Source organism: Peromyscus maniculatus, chromosome 14, assembly GCF_049852395.1.
Source record: "Peromyscus maniculatus bairdii isolate BWxNUB_F1_BW_parent chromosome 14, HU_Pman_BW_mat_3.1, whole genome shotgun sequence".
In the NCBI taxonomy this organism is placed as follows: domain Eukaryota; kingdom Metazoa; phylum Chordata; class Mammalia; order Rodentia; family Cricetidae; genus Peromyscus; species Peromyscus maniculatus.
This window is the reverse complement of record NC_134865.1, coordinates 53760332-53778304: the sequence shown is the minus strand read 5'-3', so window position 1 is coordinate 53778304 and position 17973 is coordinate 53760332. Positions and strand designations below refer to the sequence as shown.

The 17973-nt window shown below is 40.7% G+C and overlaps 1 long non-coding RNA gene and 1 pseudogene across 1 annotated transcript in view; one reads left to right on the top strand and one right to left on the bottom strand.

Moving 5' to 3' along the window:
* The first annotated feature begins 472 nt into the window (after nucleotides 1–472).
* LOC143268459 (uncharacterized) overlaps nucleotides 473–17973 on the top strand; it is a 63887-nt gene continuing 46386 nt past the window's right edge. The window contains exon 1 of the long non-coding RNA XR_013044404.1: nucleotides 473–1511. This is a non-coding gene — a long non-coding RNA (uncharacterized LOC143268459). The remainder of the gene's footprint in view (nucleotides 1512–17973) is intronic.
* Nucleotides 10773–15961, bottom strand: LOC102904299 (serine/threonine-protein kinase Nek2 pseudogene; annotated as a pseudogene).

Genomic DNA, 17973 nt, shown 5'->3' with positions numbered 1-17973 from the left:
TACTACCTTCTCGGGTGGGCGCCCCAAGAACCCAGACTCTGGTCCAGTTGATGCAAACAGCAAGAGGTTTATTGATGTGGCTATACAGTCAGGCTACTCTTGTCCTGAGAGCAAGAGTCGCGCCTACTGCAGCCACATGGGTACTTTTAAAGGAAAACCCCACAAAAGCCATAAGATTACAATTCCCATACAATTTCGTTTTGATTGATTTGTGTCTAGAGGCTAATTTCACAAGATCATGGCCTGATCACAGGGTGGGTACAGTCACATTCGCATGCACATTCTTCCCGAAACCTCAAGGCGGGTATCAGAGTGGGAGTGAAAGTTACACAAAGGTCATAGTGGTCCTTCCTGGAACACTTGCTGTAGGGAAAAGGGGCTGGCTAGAGAAACCCACCCTGACCCTGGAGCCCAGAATTAGGGAAGGATGGCTCAGATAAAGCCAATGATAGAAACACAGCTTAGCTCAGATCAGAGCCATCTCTGCCCCTGTCCAACTGACTTGTGAAATCAACCAATCACAGAGCAGGACAGCAGAATCCTGGCCCTAGGGCCCAGGACCAGGGAAAGAAACACAGCCTCTGTTTGGGACCTGGGCCAGAGAAATGAACCAAGGAAACATGCCCTGACTCTGAAACCAGTACCAAAAAAAAAACACTCTTGGCCCCTAGAATCAGAGTCAGTGAATGAAATGTGCCCTGGCCTTAGAGGTAGTGACAGAAAGCTAAGTAAGGCCAGTGAGAGAAACACAGTTTAGCTCAGATCAGAGCCACCTCTGCCCCTGTCCAACTGACTTGTGAAATCAACCAATCACAGAGCAGGACAGTAGAATCCTGGCCCTAGGGCCCAGGACCAGGGAAAGAAACACAGCCCGTGTTTGGGACCTGGGCCAGAGAAGTGAACACTTTATCCCCAAACCCAGAACCCAGGAAATATGCCCTGACTCTGAGACTAGTACCAAAATATCACTCTTGGCCCCTAGAATCAGAGTCAGTGAAAGAAATGTGTCCTGGCCTTATAGGTAGTGTCAAAATGCCAAGAAAGGCCAGTGAAAGAAACACAGTTTGGCCCTGAAATCAGGGCCATCTCTGCCCCTTGCTCACAAAACTGGCCAATCCCTGGGCAGAAAATAAATGAACCAATCACAGTTGACTCCCTCCACCCCCCAGACATCCTATATAAACCACCCTGCCCGGGCCCTTGTGAGCTGTTCTCTCCACCCTGGTAGAGGCAGCTACTCTCCTGGACTCCTCCTTCCCAAATAAACCTCTTTCTCAAAAGAGTATTGGGTGAAGACCTTCATTGACAGCTGAACAGAAGAACCTTGCTGGGACGTCCCATAGTGGACTGAGCAAGGGGGAGCTGAACGGAAGAACCTTGCTGGGACGTCCCATAGTGGACTGAGCGAGAAAGAGCTGGTAACACTGAACCAGAGATTGTGGCTCTGCAGGAGAGGAGCAGGATTGCTGTGTCCTGCGGGGAAACCATCCCCCATCATACCATCATACCAGGTATATCCTGACCTTCCCGAGGAGTCGGGACACCCTGACTTTCCTGAAGAGTCAGGATACCCTTCCTTGCTGAAGCAGTTCCAGGCCTGACTCTCCCGAGAAGTCAGAAAACCTTCCTTTCCAAGGTTGGGCTATTTCTTTAGTCTCAGCCATCAGAGCTGTGCTAAATAGCTCCAGGTGTCCAGGATACCTCGCCCTCTAGGGTTGAACTGTCTCCTCGCAGTTTCAGCCATCAGTTTACTAACATTTGGTGCTGAAACCGGGACACCAAACCCAGAGCTTTTGCAGTTTACTAACACTTGCAATTATCCCAGTCACAGTTGAGCGCAACTCTTAATAGAAATCTCTTTATATTGTTACATTGTGGCAGGGGTGGTTGGGTAATGGCTGAGTCAGTTTGCCCTTGGAACTAGCTTTTTAGTTTCTCATTCTCCTGGGGCTTGGGGGGTGTAAGCCTGAAGGGTTAGGGTCTTTCAGCTTGATTTATTTTCACTCTTTAATCTAAATCTGAACATCTTTAAATGGAAGCACAAGTATTTCTTGCTAGCCTCACTGGTCAACTCTGTTTTTTCAATAATTCAATCTCTAAGGAACTTACAAATAAAAAGCATCAAATCCATGAAATCAGTGAGATCCAAACTCTGTACATCTCAATGAATTTCATTATAGTTAGAATAGCCACTCTGAAGCTGTGGGGCATCACATTGGCTTTTATAATTTCACTATTCAGTATATTTTTATTCAGTTAACCACCACACAAACCTGGAAGACTCACAACAGAGTTAAAATACAAGAAAACTTAGCTTTATAACCTCTTTTATGACTTAAGTGTCCATTACCTGTCTTCCTTCTTTCCTCATCTCCTAATCTTTACTCTCAGTTATTCTCTTTTTTGCATGGTATACTGTACCCAAAGGCACATTTTTGTGGGTGTATTATAATAAACATACATACACACGTTAGTCTAGAATTTGCATATGAGGAAGAATATGTGGTTTTTTTCTTTCTGAGATTATAAATCCTTGATTAATATTATACATTCTGAGCATATTCATTTTCCTGTAAATATAATTTTATTTTTCTTAAGCACTAAATAGTGGTCTGTTTTATATATGTGCCAGATTTTCATTTTCCGTTCATCAGTTGATAGACAACAAGGTTGATTTAATTTCCTTGCTATAGTGAATAAAGAGTCAATAAACATGGGAGGTGCAAATATCTCTGTGGTAGATTGTGGACTTCTCTGAGTATGTATATTCCTAGGAGAGAAATAGTGAGTTGATATGGTAGTTCTAGTTTTAATTTTTTGGGAAATCTCTAAACTTATTTTTCTCATTGGCTTTATTAATTTGTGCCCTGACTAGTGAATAAGAGTCTCTCTTTTCCTCCCCCTCTTTATCCTCTCTCACTCTTTCTCTCTTTTCTATTCTCTTTCTCTCTCCTTCTCTCATGTTTTCAGATTTATTCATGATAGTCATTCTGACTGAGATATGGTGATATCTCAAAATAGTCTTTATTTTCGCCGGGCGGTGGTGGCGCACGCCTTTAATCCCAGCACTCGGGAGGCAGAGGCAGGCGGATCTCTGTGAGTTCGCGGCCAGCCTGGGCTACCAAGTGAGTTCCAGGAAAGGCGCAAAGCTGCACAGAGAAACCCTGTCTCGAAAAACCAAAAAAAAAAAAAAATAGTCTTTATTTTCATTTCTCTGATGACTAGGGATATTAAATGCTTTTTAAAAATAGTTAATGGCTATTTATCTCCCTCCCTCCCTCCCTCCCTCCCTCCCTCCCTCCCTCCCTCCCTCCCTCTCTCTTTCTGTTTTAAAACTATCTATTCAACTCAGTGGCCAAATTGTTGATGAGTAGCTTTATTTTCTTAGTATTTAAAATTTGTAATTCTTTGTAAATTATGGATATTAGCCCCTTGTCTGAAGTACAGGTAGTAAAGATTATCCCCTATCCTGTCTGCTCTCTTGATGGTTTATTGTATTTTATTTTATTGTGTGCAGAAACTTTTTATTTTTAGGAGTTCCATCTTGTTGATACTTGGAGCTAATTCCTGTGTTATTGGTGTTATTCAGAAAGTTCTTGTCTTCCACAAAGTCTTAAAGAGTGTTCTCTATATTTTCATCTAAAAGTTTCAGCACTTCAAGTTTTAAATCAATGTCTTTGATCCATTTTGAACTGGTTTTTGTACAAAGTGAAAGTTATGAATTGAATTACATTCTTTTGTAGGTAGATATCTAGTTTTTCCAGCACCATTTGTTGAATATGCTGTCTTTTTTTCCTTTTACTGTGATTGAATTTATACCTTTATTTTTTAATGTGTGCTGTTCAGATTAGCAGCAACATTACTTGAGAGCTTGTTAAGAATGCAGAATCTCAGGCCCTTCACACATCATTTGCAAGTAGTTGTGAATTGAAGATAGTTTCTTGGTTAGGGATGGGGGATCATGCCCACCTCTCTCTCTAAGTGCTATGAACCCCTTTGGCTTGAGTCTGTGCAGGAGGTAACACTATCCCCAATTTAAAGCTGCACTACAGAGCCACAGTAATAAAAACAGAATTGTATTGGCACAAAAACAGACACATTGATCATTGTAATTGAATTGAAGACACAGACATAAATAAATCCACATACCTATGGACACCTACCTGATTTTTTTAAATAGAGAAGCCAGAAACACATACTGGAATAAAAACACCAAAAACAGTATCTTCAACAAATGGTGCTGGTCAAGCAGTACATCTGCATAGAAAATAATACAAATAAAACCATATTTATCACCCTGCACCAAACTCAACTCCAAGTAGATCAAGGATCTCAACATAAGGTCAGATATCCTGAATCTGATAGAAGAGAAAGTGTGGAATAGCCTTGAACTCATTGGCACTGGAAAAGACTTTCTGAACAGAACACTGTTAGCACAGGTACTAAAATCAACAATTAATAAATGGGACCTTATGAAGCTGAAAAGCTTCTTTATGACAAAGAACACTATCATTGGGACAAAGTGACAGCCTACAGAATGGGAAAAGATTTTTTTTACCAACTCCACATCTGATAGAGGACTAATATCCAAAAATACATGAAGAAATAAAGAAAAATACAAAACATCCAGATAGCAAGAAAACCAATAATACAATTAAAAATGGGGAACAGATCTAAATAGAGAATTCCCAATAGAGGAAACTGAAATGGCTGAGAAACTCCTAAAGATGTGTTCAATATCCTTAGCCATCAGGGAAATACAAATCAAAACTACTTTGAGATTTCATCTTACACCTGTCTGAATGGCCAAGATCAATAAAGCAAATGTCAGCTGTTGCTGGTGAGGCTGTGAGGAAAGAGCAGCACTCATCTATTGCTGGTGGGAGTACAAACTTGCACAGCCACTATGGAAAACAGTGTGGCAGTTCTTCAGGAAGATGGGAACTGATCTACCTCAAGATTCAGTATTGGTGAAATTATTAAGGCCACTCTGTAGCTGAAGTTTTGTCCAGTCCTGCCTGGCCCACGGTCAGGACAAATCTCTCTCACCCACCAGTCTTGCAGCTGCTCAAACCCAACCAAGTAAACAAACAGAGACTTACATTGCTTACAAACTGTATGGCCATGGCAGGCTTCTTGCTAACTGCTCTTATATCTTAAATTAACCCATTTCTATTAATCTATAAGTTGCCACGTGGCTCGTGGCTTACTGGTACCTTACATCATGCTTCTCCTCATGGCAGCTGGCAGGGTCTCTCTGCCTCAGCCTTCCACTTGCCAGAATTCTCCTCTCTCCTTGTCCTGCCTATACTTCCTGCCTGGCTATTGGCCAATCAGTGTTTTATTTATTAACCAATCAGAGCAACACATTTAACATACAGACATCCCACAGCATTATTCCATGTAGTTAAAAGGGAGGTTTATTTTGTGGGGTAACTTACAAGTGAAGGGATAGGTTACAGGATCTGGGAAAGGTATAGTGCAGTCCAGCAGTGTTCTCTGGAGAACTCTGCTCGGTCTACCTCCAGCATCCAGGGTCCAGGAGCCAAGAGAGCTGGCCCATCCGGATCTTGGGTCTTCAGGGTCCTCTCTTGGCCCCACCTTGTAGTCATGGCAGTTATTGAAGCCTCAATGGGGGTTGAAACTTCAAGATCAAAGCTGGAATGGCTACCCACTACAATTCAGCTATGTCTCTTAAGCATTTACCCAAAGGATGCTTCTTCATATGACAAAGACACTTGCTCAACCATGTTCATTATGGCTCTATTCATAATAGTCAGAGAGTGGAAGCAGCCTAGATGTCCCTTAATAGGAGAGTGGATAAAGAAAACATTGTATATTTACACATTGGAGTATCAATTAACCATTAAAAAAATGACACCATAAAATTTGGAGGTAAGTGGATGGAACTAGATAATAAATCATCCTGAGTGAGGTATCTCAGGCCCAGAAAAACAATATGGTATGTACTCACTCATATGTGGATATTAGCTGTTAAATTAATAATAACTAAGCTATAATCCATAGGACTACAGAGGGTAGGTATATAGTAAGGGACTAGAGGGTACAGATAAATATCATTAGGAAAGAGAAATAGAATGGACAGTTATAGATGGAGGTGGGCTGGAGCAAGAGGATCAAGTGGGGAAGGAGGGGAGAGAGAGATGAAGTAGGGAACATGGGGAGAAACATAAAATTAGGGACCATTTTGGGGGTATGGAAACCTAATACAGTAGAAGCTTCCTAAAATATATACATATATGGAGGCTGTCTTAATAAAATCCCTAAATAATAAGGGATACAGTGTCCCAAATGGCCATCTCTTGTCAACAAATAGCTTTCAGTAGCAGAATTGTTGGCCAAAGGGGTCCAATGGGAACCCCCAAACAACCCAGACGGTTGTCAAGACAATAGGTTGCTCTCTACAAACTGACAACAAGGCCCATTGCTAAAGACAACACCTATACAACTTATTGAACATAGGGATGTCAAGTGGGTGCCTACATAGAGCCTTCAGCTCTAGTTTCTAGTATCCCTGGTACAAGAAGGTACTCCGCATGCTACCAAAAGAGAAATGTAAGCATCAAACCAGTCACAAACCCTTTGGTCTCTAGTGGTGTCTTGTCTGCAAAACATGCTAGGGCAATGGTGTTCTAAAGCTTTTGGTGGTCATCAACTTGACTTAAGGCCCGCTCCACAAGGTGGAACCCATAACCCGACACTTCTTGGGTGACAAAGAACCAGCGATTAGATAGTCCAGGGACCTAAGGTAAAACCAAATAATAATGGTCTAAAAAAATTAGCAAACAGACAAAACAAAACCCAAAGTGATAAAAATGAGTCCTAAAGACATTCTGCTATACCCATAGACCAGTGCCTTATCTAAGACGCTTCCTCTTGCAGCAGATGGGAACAAACACAGAGACCCACAGCCAGACATTATGCAGAAAGTGAGAGACCTTGGAACACTCAGCCTTAAATGGGATGTCTCCATCCAATTCCTGCCCTTAGGGAATCCCACAGAAATCAGAAGAGGCAGAAAGAGTGTAAGAGACAGAAGGCATAGAGGATACCAAGGAACAGGGCCCTTTAAATCAATAACATCAAAGCTCATATGAACTCACAGAGACTGAGGCAGCATCAGGTCTTTTTTATATATATTATAACTTCCAGTTTAGTGTTTTTAAGGGATTCTTGAGTGGGAAAATGAATGGGTCTCTGATTCTTATGCCTTCTCTTGGGCTCTTTTTCTTCTGTTTGTCTTGTCCAACTCTGATGTGATAGTTTTCATTTTATCTTATTACATTTTATTGTTATATTTTATTGTTACCCTTTAGAAGCCTGAACTTTTCCAATGAGAGACAGAAAAGGAGTGGATCTCGGTGGGTGGGAACTCGGGGAGAAACTGAGAGTAGAGGGAGTGGAAACTGTAATCTGGATATATTAGTAAGAAGAGAATCTATTTTCAATAAAAGGACTAAAAAATGTTTTCTTTTTTCCAGTGTGTATTTTTGTTTTCATTTTCAGAAATTAGGTGGCCATAGGTGTGTGAACTTTTGTCCGGGTGTTTACTTCAATGTCATTGATTAGCATCTCTGTTTTTATTCACATACCATACTTTTAAAAAAAAACATGCTATAACTCTGTGTAGTATAATTTGAGATAGAGGATGGTGATATTATAGCATTTTTTTTGATATTTCGAGACAGGGTTTCTCTGTGTAGCTTTGTGCTTTTCCTGGATCTCGCTCTGTAGGCCAGGCTGGCCTCGAACTCACAAAGATCCACCTGCCTCTGCCTCCCAAGTGCTGGGATTAAAGGCGTGTGCCACCACCACCCGGCCATTTTTTTTTTTTTTTAATTCAGGATTGTTTTAGCTATCCTGTTTTTTTTGTTGTTGTTGTTTTGTTTTGTTTTGTGTGTGTGTGTGTGTGTGTGTGTGTGTGTGTGTGTGTGTGTATTTCCATATGAAGCTGAAAATTGTTCTTTCAATTTCTGTGAAGAACTGTGCTGGAGTTTTGATGGGGATTGCATAAATCTTTTGATCGCTTTTGGCAGGATGGCCATTTTCACTATATAATCTTACCAATCCATGAGCATGGGAAGTCTTTCCATCTTCTGATCGCTCCTGCAATTTCTTTCCTCAATGTCTTGTTTTTATTATACAAGACTTTTACTTACTGGGCTAGAGATACACCAAGTTATTCTGTTTGTTTTGTTTTGAGGCTATTGTGAAAGGTGTTGTTTCTCTGATTTTTACCTCAGGCTGTTTGTCATTTGTGTATTGGAGGGCTATTGATGTATGTGTGTTAATTCTGTATCCTGCTACTTAGCTGAAAGCACTTATCAGGTATAGAAGTTTTCTGGGGGAGTAATTAGGATCTCTTATGTATACAATCCTATCATCTACAAATAGTGATACTTTGATCTCTCCCTTCCATATTTGATCTCCTTTAGGTGTCTTATTGCTCTAGCTAAGACTTCAAGTACTATAGTGAATGGTAAGTGGACATTTTGTCTTGTTCCTGATTTTAATGAATATGGTTTGAGTTTTTCTCTGTTTAGGTTGGTGTTGGCTGTGGGTTTGTTATATGGTTACCTCTATTATGTTCAGGTATGTCCCTTGTATCCCTAATCTCTCTCGGACTTTTATCGTGAAGGGATATTGCATTTTGTATAAGGCCTTTTCTGTATCTAGTGAGATGATGATGTGTTTTTTTGTCTTTCAGTTCACTTAGTGGTATATAATGCTTATCAATTTTCACATGTCCAACCACCCCTGCATCTCTGGAATGAAGCCTATTTGATCATGGTGGATAATCTTTTTTTTCTTCCACAAAATAGATTTTATTGTATTGGAAATTTTATAAATAAGATGACTGGTTATTCATAAACAATTGTATCCAATTAAGTTTTCTTTTTTTCTGATTTTTGTTTTTTTTTAATTTTATTTATTTTATTTTACAATACCATTCAGTTCTACATATCAGCCATGGGTTCCCCTATTCTTCCCCCTCCCACCCCCTCCTCTTTCCCCCAGGCCACCCCCCATTCCCACCTCCTCCAGGGCAAATCCTCACCAGAGGACTGCGATCAACCTGGTAGACTCAGTCCAGGAATGTCCAGTCCCTTCCTCCCAGCCTGAGCCAAGTGTCCCTGCATAACCTCCAGGTTTCAAACAGCCAACTCATGCAATGAGCACAGGACTTGGTCCCACTGCCTAGTTGCCTCCCAAACTGATCAAGCCAATCAACTGTCTCACCTATTCAGAGGGCCTGATCCAGCTGGGGGCCCCTCAGCCTTTGGTTCATAGTTCATGTGTTTCCATTCATTTGGCTATTTTTTTTTCAATAATTGAGTAAAACCGAAATTTATTATAAGCCACAGTCGTCCTAGGGACCTCCATGCTATATATATAGCCTTCATGGTTCTATGGGTTGTGGTCTGATTGTTCTTTATTTTATATCTAGAATTCACTTATGAGTGAGTACATACCATGACTGTCTTTCTGGGTTTGGGTTACCTCACTCAGGATGATTTTTTTCTAGTTCCATCCATTTGCCTGCAAATTTCATGCTTTCATTGTTTTTCTCTGCTGAGCAGTACTCCATTGTGTATATGTACCACATTTTTTTCATCCATTCTTCCATTGAGGGGCATCTAGGTTGTTTCCAGGTTCTGGCTATTACAAATAGTGCTGCTATGAACATAGTTGAGCATGTATCTTTATGGTATGAATCAGCATTCCTTGGGTATATGCCCAAGAGTGGGATGGCTGGGTCTTGAGGTAGTTCGATTCCTAATTTTCTGAGAAACCGCCATACTGATTTCCACAGTGGTTGTACAAGTTTACATTCCCACCAACAGTGGAGGAGTGTTCCCTTTGCTCCACATCCTCTCCAACATTGACTGTCACTGGTGTTTTTGATCACAGCCATTCTGACAGGTGTAAGGTGGTATCTCAGAGTCGTTTTGATTTGCATTTCTCCGATGATTAAGGATGTTGAGCATTTCTTTAAATGTCTTTCAGTCATTTGTAGTTCTTGTTTTGTGAATTCTCTGTTTAGCTCTTTAGCCCATTTTTTAATTGGACTGTTCAGTATTTTGATGTCTAGTTTCTTGAGTTCTTTATATACTGTGGAGATCAATCCTCTGTCAGATGTGGGGTTGGTGAAGATCTTTTCCCATTCTGTCTTTTTGTCTTATTGGCCATGTCTTTCGCCCTGCAAAAGCTCCTCAATTTCTAGAGGTCCCATTTATTAATTGTTGTGCTCAGGGTCTGTGCTGTTGGTGTTTTATTTAGGAAATGGTCTCCGGTGCCAATGCATTCAAGAGTGCTTCCTACTTTCTTTTCTATTAAGTTTAGTGTAACTGGATTTATGTTGAGGTCCTTGATCAACCTGGACTTGAGTTTTGTGCATGGTGACAGATATGGATCTATTTGTAATCTTTTACATATTGACATCCAGTTATGCCAGCACCATTTGTTGAAGATACTTTCTTTTTTCCATGGTACAGTTTTGGCTCCTTTATAAAAAACCAGGTGTTCATATGTGCATGGATTAATGTCAGGGTCTTCAATTCGATTCCATTGGTCCGTGTGTCGGTTTTTATACCAGTACCAAGCTGTTTTTATTACTATAGCTCCATAGTAGAGTTTGAGGTCAGGGATGGTGATGCCTCCAAAGGTTGTTTTATCGTATAGGATACTTTTAGCTATCCTGTGTCTTTTGTTTTTCCATATGAAGTTGAGTATTTTTCTTTCCACGTCTGTGAAGAATTGTGTTGGTATTTTGATGGGGATTGCATTGAATCTGTAGATTGCTTTTGGTAAGATTGCCATTTTTACTATGTTAATCCTACCTATCCATGAGCATGGGAGATCCTTCCATTTTCTGATATCTTCTTCAATTTCTTTCTTTAGAGATTTAAAGTTCTTGTCAAAAAGGTCCTTCACTTGTTTAGTTAGTGTTATCCCAAAGTATTTTATATTATTTGTGGCTATTGTAAAGGGTGATGTTTCTCTGACTTCTTTCTCAGCCCTTTTATCATTTGTGTATAGGAGGGCTACTGATTTTTTTGAGTTGATCTTGTATCCTGCCACTTTACTGAAGGAGTTTATTAGCTGTAGGAGTTCCCTGGTAGTTTTTGGGGTCACTTATGTATACTATCATATCATCTGCAAATAGTGAAAGTTTGACTTCTTCCTTGCCAATTTGTATCCCTTTGATCTCCTTTTGTTGTCTTATTGCTCCAGCTAGAACTTCTAGTACTGTATTGAATAAATATGGGGAGAGTGGACAGCCTTGTCTTGTTCCTGAATTTAGTGGTATCACTTAGAGTTTCTCTCTGTTTAATTTTATGTTTGCTGTTGGCTTGCTATAAATTGCTTTTATTATGTTTAGAAATGTTCCTTGTATTCCTGATCTTTCTAAGACCTTTATCATGAAGGGGTGTTGGATTTTGTCAGAGGCTTTTTTTAGCATCTAATGAGATGATCATGTGGGGTTTTTTCTTTCAGTTTGTTTATATGGTGTATTACATTGACAGATTTTCGTATGTTGAACCATCCTTGCATCCCTGGGAAGTTTCCCTGAAGGTAAATCCATGTTGTTAGGTAGAAGCTTCAACCCTTTCACTTCTCAGAGTCTGTCACTGGTATTTTAACTAGCACAATAAACAGCTTAGAACTGGAATGCTGGGCTTCCAGGTCAATGGCTGCGTCTCTCCCTGTAATATCACACACTAAAAAAGCTCTCCCTGACCTCTGTAATGCGATCCTGTGGGAGAGCGAAGACTCCTGCCCTGTCAGATCCCCTGTGACCAGTGAGGTCACACCTCAGCTGCAGCCTCATCTGGAAACTGCAGTGAAGGCAGGAGACACCAACACACAACCACCACTAAATGTCTGAGGACCACTAAGAGACTAGACTGTGTACATCATCCATGGTCATGGACAATAGATGCGGGGCACACAACTTCTGCTGTGCAGATTTACAGTGTAAAACTAAACGTGACAGATGCAGGCACACCACTCAGTCACATAAACTTTTCAGTGAGTCCTCCAGGTTAAATATTCTTTCCCTAACATTATTTTCTCCTAAAATCTATGGTGTCTCATCTCATATTCCCAGTAGTAATCACACACAGGATCAAAAGCCCAACTAACCAGCAAAGGCACCATGCTTTCTATACAGGGATATTAGGAGGAAAAGGGAGACATGTCCATCTTGTAGACCTGTTGCTGAAAAAGAGCACAAACAATCCCAGCATCATGCTCACTGCACACAAAGGTGAAGCTCAGAACCAGACACATAAAACTACAGCAGTTGAGTACCAATCTCTAGTGGATTGGCGGTACTGAATACTGATGGAGCTCCATGCCTTGTTGGCCTAGCACATGCCCAGGATCTGCCTGCTCTTTAGTTAGTAGTTTTTTTCAATATCCAACAGGGCTTGAGGCGGCAGCTAGGCAGCATGAAGCCTCTTCTTCAGGTCCTTGCACTTGGACTTGGCAAGCTGGCTCTCGGAATTCTCACTCCTTGTGGCATTCTCTTTGCTTTCCCCATGGAAATGAGCCTTCTTCCTCATTATTGATGATGGAAGATCAAGTTCTGGGCCATAGCCAGACACAGGAACCTCTGCTCCTTCAGCAAGCTGTAGTTCTTCACTAGACTCTCGGCTCTGGCCAGTTTGTCCTCCGCTAGTCTCTCTCGAATACAAAGTTGACGTTCCTATTGCTCCAGACTGTCCCCTCAAGCTCTGAGTGCATGCTCTCAGTCCTGCAGTTGCATCTCCTTCAGCTTGAGCTCACGCAGCACAGGGCTGGAGGCCTGCAGCTTTGAAGGCTCACCCAAGTGCGGATCCCTCCTCTCCAGATGTTTTGCTCTTCCGCAACCAAATCTGCTATCAAAGGGCTCGCCAGGATTTCTTCCACTGAAGGTCGGTGGTAAATTCAAGTTAGCATCAGAATGATGATGTCATTTAACCTGTCAGAGTGGCGGTAGGGGATTCGCCTGATTCTCCCTTCTCTGATTTTCCCAGCTAACTCTTTCTGGTTGAAAGCTGTAAATGGAGGCATTGATGCACACAGTTCATACAGCAGGCAACCCAGCAACCAGATGTCTGACTTCTCATTATAGGACAAACGGCTCGTTTGCTCAGGAGATATGTAATAAGGTGTGCCAACAAATGTTTTTGCAAAACTCGTGTCGTGGTTTTAATATTCTCGCTAGTCCAAAGTCCCCAAGCTTGACTTTATGTTTGCTGTCCAGGAAGACGTTGGCCGGCTTCAGATCCCGATGAAGCACAGTATGGCCACCATCACTCCTTCTGTGACACTCTTTCAGGGCCAGGGTCAATTGAGTCATCACTCGAAGGACAAACTCTTCCTCTAAGTATTGTCTTTCCTTGGTCCCTTTTGTAATGACACTGGCCAGGCCCCCTCCTTCACAGTGTTCCATCACGATGTACAAGGTTGTGTTGGTTCTGTCGATAATATGATCATAGTAACGGAAGATGTTTGGATGTTTCAGCTCCCAAAGTAAGTTCACCTCAAACTCAAGCATCTGCTTCTCCACCTCCATCATGGAGCCATAGTCAAGTTCTTTCCACACCAGTATCTTGCTGTCGCTCTTCCTCCGAATCTTCTGGCAGCAGCTGTAGGAGCTGGTGCCGATGCTGTGCAGCACCTTGCTGTCTTCCACCCGGGACAGCATGGCGGGTGGCCGCGCACCAGGATAACCGTAGCACCCCGCCCCGCCCCAGGAGCCTAGGCTCAGCCCACCGCAGGCCAACCGCACCATGCTGCAACCCTGCCGCCCCGGGGAACAGCACCAACTTCCTGAGCCCAAGCTCTACTGGCCACCCGGTCAACCGTGGCGGGCCATGGCCTCGCCATCCAGATAATCTTTTTGATATGTTCTTGTCTTTGGTTTGCAAATATTTGATTGAGAAAAATTGAATGTAGTTCATGAGGGAAATTGGTCAGTAATTTTCTTTCTTTGTTGGTTCTTTGTATGGTTTAGGTATCAGGTTAATTATGGTCTCATAAAAAGAAGTGACAATGTCTCTTCTGTTTCTATTTTGAGGGATAATTCGAGGAGTATTGGCATAATTCTTTGAAGGTCTGGTAGAATTCTGCACTGAATCTTTCTGGCCTGGAATTTTGTTGTTGTTGGGAGACTTTAAATCACTGCTTCCATTTCACTAGGGGTTATGGGTCTGTTGAAATTGTTTAACTGATCTTGATTTGACATTGGTAGGTGGTACATGTAAAGAAATTTATCCATTTCTTTTAGGTTTACAAGTTTGGTGAACTATAAATTTTTGAAGTATATCCTTATGATTCTCTGGATTTCCTCAGTCTGTTTGTCTATTTGTGATGTTCCTTTTTTATCTCTAATTTTATTAGTATGGATTTCATTTCTCCATCTTTTGGTTTATTTGGCTAGGGTTTATTAATCTTACTGATTTTCTCAAAGAACCAGCTCTTTACTCAATTGACTCTTTGTGTTGCTTGTTTGTTCGTTTTGTTTTTATTTTATTAACTGCAACCTCGAGTCTGATTATTTATTTTTTAATAATTTATTTATTTTTATTTTATGTGCATTTGTGTTTTGCATCATTTATGTCTGTATGAAGGTATCAGATCCCCTGGAACTGGAGTCACAGGCATTTATGAGCTGCCATGTGGGTGCTTGGAATAGAACCTCGATCCTCTGGAAAAGCAGACAGTGCTTTTAATGACTGAGACGGCTCTTCAGCTCCGAATTTAATTATTTCTTGCCATTTCATCCTTTTGAGTGTTAGCTCTTTTTGATCTAGACTATTCAGGTGTGTCGTGAAGTAGCTAATATGAGACCTCTCCATTTTTTTATGTAGGCACTTTGTGCTATGGACTTGTCTCTTAGAGCTGCCTTTATTGTGTTCCATAGTTTAAGTATGTTATGTTTTCATATTAATTTAGTTATAAAAGTTTTAAAATGTCTTCTTGATTTCTGTCTTGACCCATTTTTTATTAAGTAGTGAGCTGTTCTGTTTCCATGAGTTTGTACACTTTCTGTTGTTGTTGATATCCATCTTTAATCCATAATGATCAGAGAGGATGCAGGGTGTTACTTCAATTTTCTTTTATCTGTTGACATTTTGTGTCCAAGTATGTGGTCAGTTTTGGAGAAAGTTCCATGAAGTGCTGAGAAGAAGGTATAATCTTTTGCATTTGGATGAAATGTTTTGCAAATATTTTCTAGGTCCTTCTGATTTATGATGTTATTTAACTCCAGTATTAGTTTTTGTCTGGATAACAGGCCTATTGGTAGAGTGTTTTTTTTTTTTTAATGTCATCCACTATTAGTGTATGGAGGTCAATATGGGATTTTGGCTACAGATGTATTTCTTTTCCAAACTTGGGTGCCCTCATATTTGCTAAATAAATGTAGAGAATTGCAATGTCCACCTGCTGGATTTTTGAGGAGTATGTAGTGTCCTTTAGTTTTGGTTTGAATTCTATTTTTTCAGATATTAAGAGGGCTACACCAGTTTGCTTCTTGGGTCCATTTGCTTGGAATATCTTTTCCTATCCTTTTATCCTGAGGTGATGTCTATCTTTGATGGTACGGTAGTGAGTGTTTCTTGGATTCTGCAGAAAAATGGATCCTATCTTCTAACCCAATCTGATAATCTGTGTCATACTATTGAGAAACTGAGAGCATTAGTACTGAGAATTATCATTGTGCATTGTTTATTGCTTCCTGTTACTTGGTTGTTATGGTGTGGGTTTTCCACTTTCCTTTGATTTGCTGGTCTGTCATTTTTTTTTGTGTGTGTTTTCTGGAGTGTGGCTGACCTCTTAGACTGGTTTTCCTTCCATTGCTTTGATTTGTAAATAGATACTGCTTACATTTGGTTTTATCATGTGCCTCTGTCTATGGTGACTTATAGTTTTGCTGGGTACAGTAGTCTGAGATAGTCTGAGATGGCATCTTTTTTTTTTTTTTTTTTTTTTTTTTTTTTTTTTTTTTTTTTTTTTTTAGTTTGAGGAACATTTGTCCAGGCCTTCTGGCCTTTACAATCTTCAATGAACAGTTGGGTGTTATTCTTATGGTTCCACCTTCATATATTACATGGTACTTTACCCTTGGAGCTTTTAATATTCTTTCTTCCTTGTGTACTTTTAGTGTTTTGATTACTAGGTATCTGTCATGGAGAAATTCTTTTCTGGTTCTATTTGGTGTTCTGTATGCTTCTTGTACATTGACAGGCAAGACCTCCTTCTTTAATTAAGGGAAATTCTCTGATTTTGTTGAAAGTACTTTTCTGTGCTTTTCAGCTAGATTTCCTCTCCTTCCCTCATTACTATTATTCATAGGTTTGTTCTTTTCATAGTCTCAGATTTGCTGGGTGTTTTGTGCCTAGAGTTTCTTTGAGTAGGTATCCATGTCTTCTAGTTTGTCACCAATGCTCAAGAGTCTCGCTTCCACGTCTTGTAATCTGTTGATGAGGTTTACCTCTCAGCTTATTATTTGACTTCCTGTTTTTATCCAGTCTTATCTCAGTTTGGGTTTTCTTTAGTGATTCTATTTCTACCTTTACAGCTTGAACTATTTTCTTTTTTTTTTTCTCCCGCTCTCTTTCCCTCGACCCTCGCCCTTCATTGCTCCCGCTCATGTCCAGGCTGTTCATGTAGATCTCATCCATTTCTCCGTGTCTTTCTTGGGGTCCCGTTTTCCAGGTAGCCTCACTGGTGATGTGAGTAGCAGTCCAGTCATCCTTGTTCCACATCTAGCATCTTCCTATGAGTGAGTATATACCATATTTGTCTTTCGGAGTCTGGGTTACCTCACTCAGGATGATTTTTTTCTAGATCCATCCATTTGCCTGCAAACCTCATGATGTCATTGTTTTTCTCTGCTGAGTAGTATTCTATTGTGTATATGTGCCACAATTTATTTATCCATTCTTCAGTTGAAGGGCATCTAGGTTGTTTCCAGGTTTTGGCTATTACAAACAATGCTGATATGAACATAGCTGAGCAAGTGCTCTTGTGGTATGATTGAGCATTTCTTGGGTATATGCCCAGGAGTGGTATAGCTGGATCTTGGGGGAGATTGATTCCCAATTTTCTAAGAAAGCGCCATATTGATTTCCAAAGTGGTTGTACAAGCTTGCATTCCCACCAGCAGTGGAGGAGAGTTCCCCTAGTTCCACGTCCTCTCCAGCATAAAGTGTCTTCAGTGTTTTTGATCTTAGCCATTCTGACAGGCGTAAGGTGGTATCTCAGAGTTGTTTTGATTTGCATTTCCCTGATGATTAGGGATGTTGAGCAATTCCTTAAATGTCTTTCAGCCATTTGAGTTTCCTCTGTTGAGAATTCTGTTTAGTTCTAAAGCCCATTTCTCAATTGGACTGTTGGTCGTTTTGATGTCTAATTTCTTGAGTTCCTTATATATTCTGGATATCAGTCCTCTGTCACATGTGGGGTTGGTGAAGATCTTTTCCCATTCTGTAGGCTGTCGCTTTGCCTTGTTGACCGTATCCTTTGCTCTGCAAAAGCTTCTCAGTTTCAAGAGGTCCCATTGTTTGATTGTTTCTCTCAGTGTCTGTGCTACTGGTGTTATATTTAGGAAGTGATCTCCTACGCCAATGCATTCAAGACTACTTACTACTTTCTCTTCTAGCAGGTTCAGAGTAGCTGGATTTATGTTGAGGTCCTTGATCCACTTGGACTTAAGTTTTGTGCACGGTGACAGATATGGATCTATTTGCAGCCTTCTACACGTTGATATCCAGTTATGCCAGCACCATTTGTTGAAGATGCTTTCTCTTTTCCATTGTACACTTTTGGCTTCTTTGTCAAAAATTATATGTTTATAGGTGTGTGGGTTAATGTCAGGGTCTTCAATTCGATTCCATTGGTCCGTGTGTCGGTTTTTATGCCAATACCAAGCTGTTTTTATTACTGTAGCTCTATAGT